The sequence below is a fragment of the Melanotaenia boesemani genome, chromosome 10 (assembly GCF_017639745.1).
Source record: "Melanotaenia boesemani isolate fMelBoe1 chromosome 10, fMelBoe1.pri, whole genome shotgun sequence".
Classification (NCBI taxonomy): Eukaryota; Metazoa; Chordata; class Actinopteri; order Atheriniformes; family Melanotaeniidae; genus Melanotaenia; species Melanotaenia boesemani.
The window spans coordinates 31,498,687-31,505,014 of record NC_055691.1 but is presented as its reverse complement, the minus strand read 5'-3'; the positions used below and the strand labels follow the sequence as shown (position 1 = coordinate 31,505,014).

The 6,328-nt window shown below is 37.8% G+C and overlaps 1 long non-coding RNA gene across 1 annotated transcript; it reads left to right on the top strand.

Moving 5' to 3' along the window:
* The first annotated feature begins 295 nt into the window (after positions 1-295).
* On the top strand, positions 296-1,143 carry LOC121647332. The gene is made up of 3 exons (XR_006011828.1): positions 296-311; positions 879-887; positions 922-1,143. It is a non-coding gene; the product is annotated as an uncharacterized LOC121647332 (long non-coding RNA).
* Positions 1,144-6,328: the final 5,185 nt, after the last annotated feature.

The following is a 6,328-nucleotide window of genomic DNA, read 5'->3' as shown; positions in this document are numbered from 1 at the left end:
GTTAACTGTAAATTCACAATTTAGTGTTGAAAAGATTTGGTGGGGGATTATTGTACTTTTATTTTTGTTGGTATGGTAGTGACAATTGCCACAAGTTGTCTAGTCAGATTAACAGGCCAAGGGTGTTTATCAAGAATATTTATTTACAAGTTTCCATCCGTGATTGACCCAGAAGTAATTAAGACAGCCGTGTTTGACACGGCAGTGATTTATTCCAAAGGGACGCACAGCACACATTAGAGTAAATGGACATGAAAGTGTCCCTAAAATGGTCCAGAGTACTCTCTTCTCACCAGCTTGAGAAAACTTAGGTGCATAACAGGAGTGAGAGTGAAGAAGGATAGAGGACTGGGGGTGGGGGAGGTCTACCGTGATTGGCTATGTGGCTGCTGAGGTGTTGCCGAGGTAATTGTGGGGGATCGTAGGAGTTCAAAGATAAGGATATCAATGAGAGTGCCTTTGTGACAAGCCCGTGTAGTGCCGCTTGAATAGCTTGTGGCCACATCCAGGACGGGGAGTTTCTCTTTGCCACCTGGAAAGTTACCTGCACTGCTTTATCTATATGACTTTTTGGAGATCTGCAAGTTCTGAACAAGTTTTTGGTTGAATGTGACCTGACATATATCATCTGAAAGAAATTACATCAGTTTCTCTCTTCAATTTCTTTGGTTTTGCTATTAAAAATTATGCGTTGACAATTGTAAGATGTTTTGGGGTTTTTGCTTCAAACTACTGACAACATTTTGGCCAATTCACATTAAATAGATTTCTACAGTTTTTACTTATGGAAAATAAATGACAATAACAAGCAAGTGGCAACTTAACACTCATGCAAATTAAGATGCTGGCTTTCATTTTTAAATACCACAACATTTTAGTTTCAATTTGTGAAAAGTAAGGAATCAGCATTTGGTGCATAAGTAATGTTTAATTTCAACATTGGTGCGTTTGCTAATGTTTTCCACTGGTGTCTCCTATTGTTGGGTAAATTAATACCTCTTATGGCACAAATGTTGTCATTTACTTTGCCATGTGTATAACAAAGCAAAAAGATATATATAATTTCATGTAGCACATGCCCATGGCTGGTCTAAGCTGTATAATTCAGACATTGTAGGTAAAAGTAAAATGTTATTACCGAGACCCCTTTTCACTTGTGTTTGTACAAGTTCTTCAACGGATGGGGGAGGTACAGGCGGAAGTCGACCGAGCTTGCGTGGATCATCTGGCCTCAGTGTCCGTGTTCTTGGCATGCCTTTATCTGTTTCCAATCTACACTTCACCACCTCAGTCTGCAGCGCTTGAATGTAGCCATATGTTTTTGGTGTCTTCAATGCATAAACGCTATAGCGTTTATGCATTTTTTCTGAAAATCCGTGTGTACCTGTTACACAGAAAATATGCTGATTACTATTACTAAAATATTTCTTTCTTTATGAAAGAATTTTGGTTGATGTTTCCATCACAGACAATGTCAGTAATTGTGCTGCTTACATGTTGGAGCCGTCTGCTCTCTGTCTTGTTGGCCGACCAAGATGGAAGTTGTAGTCCAGGGCAGCCAGAATAACACGGGCTTCATAGGCTGGAGGAGTGAAAGCAAAACGCTTGCTTGCATACATGAGGACATGGTTGTGAAAGCTCTCCAAGTCAGCTGTAGATCTATTGAAGTTAAAAAAAAAATATTAAAAAAGAGATACACACACATACATACAAAGTACTGAGATATTAAATTTTAAAACACAGAAACCTACCTAAAACGCAAGTACTTATGGATATCCTTCTCCTCCCGTCAGCTAGAAATGTAGGAGAAGTTAGACAACCAAAAAAATAAATAAAACAAATATATATATATATATATTTATATATACACACACACATATATTTATATATACACACACACACACATATATATATATATATATGTGTATATATATATATATATATATAGCACTTAGCAAGGGTGTGGTGTGATAACATGTTTGCAGCCTGGTGACCCCTAACACATTAGCTGCAAACTCTAATCTCTTCCATTTTAGGTCAACGTCTCCCTACATGCAATGATTCATCAGTATATGCCCAGTATTAATGGAGAAATTAATTTCACAAACAGATAGACAGGGGTGAAAACATCCTGGTAAATTCAAAATATATGAAGATGATATACATCTTGTGTTACACTTACTCATCTGTATCACTTGATCCAATGCTTGATATGGTGTCTGTGTGCCAAACACCTCTCTTCATTGGCGTTGATGTTTGAGGATCTTTTTCAAATCTTATAAAAAAAGGAAAAAAAAAAAAAAGAAACAGAAATGACTAAAATTGATTATCGTAGATAGAAAAAAATTGACATACTGCAGATAATAGTGCAAGTTAGCAGATGTCTCAATGTCAATTCCGTTTTGAAATAACTGAAAATGTGAACAACCAAGCAAGCAAATCTCATTTCTGCCATAAGTAGATGTGTGTGTCAAGACATGCAGTATGAATGTAGCTAAGACATACCTGCTGACCTCACGTGTGACGTTTCGCACTAAGCATTTAGGGAAGTGAGATACACAGACCAAACCAAACTTTACTCAGGATGTATCCAGAGAAGGAAAAGGATGTGTGTTCATACAGTGAAACAAAAAGTCTTTTAATCATAAAACACAGACACTGTGTTATGATCAAAACATTGACGGCATGTGATATATGCGCTCTGTCGCTCTAAGTTCCACCCTGATGCCACACGCACGATACGCGCACACACAGATGACCACACCTCCGTCAGCTGATAGAGAGCGCGTCGGAAAACACTTCAACCAGCCAAAACGTTTTTTACACTCTCCCAGGAATATTGAAACAGTAGCGGGCCATCAAGGAGCAGTTCCAGTGTTAGTAGAGAACACCATGTCCATCACGCGAAAGTGCACTAGCGGAATCTGCCGTCATTGTAATAATTTCTGAGTTGTATTACAGCTTAAAATAAATCCAGGTTTATTATTTGTGGGTTTTATTACATATATTCCAGACCTGCGTAGTGTTGGATGTATTCATGCTTTTATCAAACCGGTTAGCCACCGCTGAACTTCTGCCAGAGACCTGTTCCCGGCCAGTGCAGGTCACGTGACACAGACCGGGGACAGCAGCAGTACAAACATCTTATCCAGATTTTCTGCTTAATTTTTTTCTGACATATTGAAAAAATATTACATTAATAATGAAAATAAATGGATAAAGTCCAACATATACCACGTTTTACAATCAGTTTGTTTCCTTGCTTCTGGTCTGTGTCGTTCTTCGCCATATGAGATGTCTAACGTGCGGGCTCTTAGACCCCCTCCCCCTCCCCGCTTCTCTTGGCTTTTTATCAATGTGTTTTTATACTCTGAGCTTGGGTAAGGAGGGAATAATAAAAAAATGAATATACAGACAGGCGCACACAATAAATTGTTGGTCCATGGTCGCACATTGTTACATGTCATCGTCTTTCTTCGTTGTAGGAGAACTAGCTTTGTAGTCATGACAACGCCTAACACGGCGGCTAATGGTCATATCACCGTTTGTCTACAAGTTGAGGGACAATATAACGTTTGTACTCACAGAACAATGTAACAGCAGGCTATACAACCGAGGAGGACCCATTAACCATAAAACTTAGCATCGCACCATTTAAATTACGACCTCTTGGTTACAGCTAACTGCTAACTGTGTGAAAGTTCATACTTACCGGTCAAGAAGCAACGTTGCCAACTCTGCATCAGACTTCAGTCCTTTGTTGTTACGAAGCTGTCTCCAGCGCGTGAAGGCGACGCCGATATTTATTCTAGTTTTCCCACGCTTCTTGTCATATAGCTTCTGTGACTCGTAGCGTACTTTTTTCTTCTTACCAGAAGCTAACTCTGGCGGTGATATTGGTCGCTTTGAAGTGGTTTCATCCATGCTTTATATCAAATAGACAAGCCAAGGTCGATTTGTCTAAACTTCTCTGGAAGCTCTGCTCTCACAAATTCACGTGATGATTGGTGAGGTAATTCAGTTGAAACGCTACCACAGTGCGAAGCTCAACCTCTCCTCCCCCTCTCTCAACTAGGAATCGCTTCTGAGCTGTAGATTCGAGCTGCTCTGCGATAAATTGTCTTATACTCACTCTACTGGTGGAAAAAAGGTACTACAACTTTTACGGACCGTAAAAAGTTGAAAAAGGACCAATAACTTTGTAATTTAATAAAATATCACATATGAAATGATGGCAAATGACATGTTTGTAAACTTTCTAACTATGGTATTTGTTATTTTTTACATGAATTTATATTGAAAATCCTACAGATTCTGCCTTTAAACGTCATCTGACAGCTACGCTCACCAGTGCTGCCAGATTGGGAATGTGAAAGTATTGTGCCAGGAGCTTAAAATGATTGTATTTTTAGTAAAATTATCATACACTCCTAATTTGCATCCAGACATGGGTCATGACAATCACCTTCAATAACATATTAATTATTTTTTTAATTAATTTATTATTAAGACATTCTAGGGTGCACATCACACCCTAGAATGCACTTCTAGCTTTAAATAATTTTGACACAATGGTTGAAAGATGCACCTCCTACAGAACAGCACCTCTAGCTGTGCGAAGGGCAGGATGAACCCCAAATCTGCATTGAGAAGCCATTATCAGTCATCAGTCGCTCTGCCACGGTTATTTCTCCCTGAGATTACTAGAGGATTGTAATTTCTTCATATTAACACATATGGTGATGTAAAGTCTGTGCACTCAAACAGCTTTATTAGACCTGAGCATAAACTACAAATGCAAAATAGATCTATACAGTTTTTTTATTGGCTGATTTTAACATACGGTACAAAAATAAAATGGATATACGCTGGTATATGATGGAGGATTTTTCCCATTCTTGGCCGTATAACTCCTGACGATGTTGTTTCTCTTTTTAATCTTTGCTCATGCTGCACCTCTCTGCTACTTTACTAGCTGCAAATTGCTACATACGCCACACCGATTATTTACGTTCTCCTTCATCACGTTTTACTCAATGCAACATCATGGGCAACGTAATCATTGATTGGTTGTAAGGAGATGTATAAGCTGAAAACTGTGAGGAGTCATAAGATCTGTATCCTGACAGTGTTTAATAAGGAAATAACTTTTAGGGATTTGTGGAATTATTGATCATACATAGTACAGAGTATGAAATTTTCATACAACAGTGTCAGCATTCTACATTATCCCCCATTATCTCCTATTTTATACAAATTGCAACAAAGGGGATCATGGAATTTTAAACATGATAAAATTAAATATTCTAACCAAGTTTAATACAATTAACCTTGAAACTGAAGGTTTCAAGGTTTCGAGGTGAGAATAAAACAAATTAAATAAGCAGAAAGTACACGTTTGGTCCCCAGAGGAGCCTCAGTGGTTAATCTGCATATTGTCTATATTCAATAATGTTCTAACCAGGCGTAGCATTTCTTATATATAGACTTAGTAATCTATGCACGATTAAATGGAAAGAATTGTCAGAAGGATAATAGTTTTCAATACCATATAACTTATGTATTTCACAAATATCAATATTTTAATGAAAGCAAAAGAATGAAGAAACAGAATTTTTTTAATATTAGCCAAATGCCGATATTCAAACTAAAAATCTTCAAAGTCTGATCTTCTGGCAAAGCTGCCGGACTCCAACACACTGACCGTCTGCAGAATCAGTAACCCAAGTTCTGGCCTGTTCAAAACTGCACAGATAAGTCAGGAGTTTTAGAGAAGGAAAAGAAAAATGTAGTTTAGTGTTGTGTGAAACTCTTCAGTTTTTTTTTTTTGTTGTTTTTTTTCTATCTTGTTTGTTGTTGTGTTTGTCCACAGTGAATATCCATTTTCTACTGACTGCTAAACCATTTGTTTCCGTTTTATCCTGTCCCGTGGTTATTTTGCTTCAAGTTAATTGGAGCAAAAAAGTCATGCTCTGCACTGATTAGAATCTCTAGAGACAATTCAGCACAAGTTTTTTAATATTTAATAGCAAATTTTTTAATTGTAATAAGAACAACTCACAAGAGTTCCAATTTTCCAGCTCATGCAACCAGCTTCTTGTGAGCATTTCAATAGGCAGTCTTATGACGTCAGCCCTAAAGCTTTATGTTGGTGAGACGGAAGAAGCCCACACATTATCTGAAGGCCCACAAAGATTGACAAACAACTTTCCAAGCTATGTAGCAGCATTTTAAGACATCCACCTAAATTTTGCTTCATGTTGGATATAGGAACAGTCCAGCCGAGGCGTGATTGTCTTAATTCAGTCAAGAGTTGGAACCTTCTGAT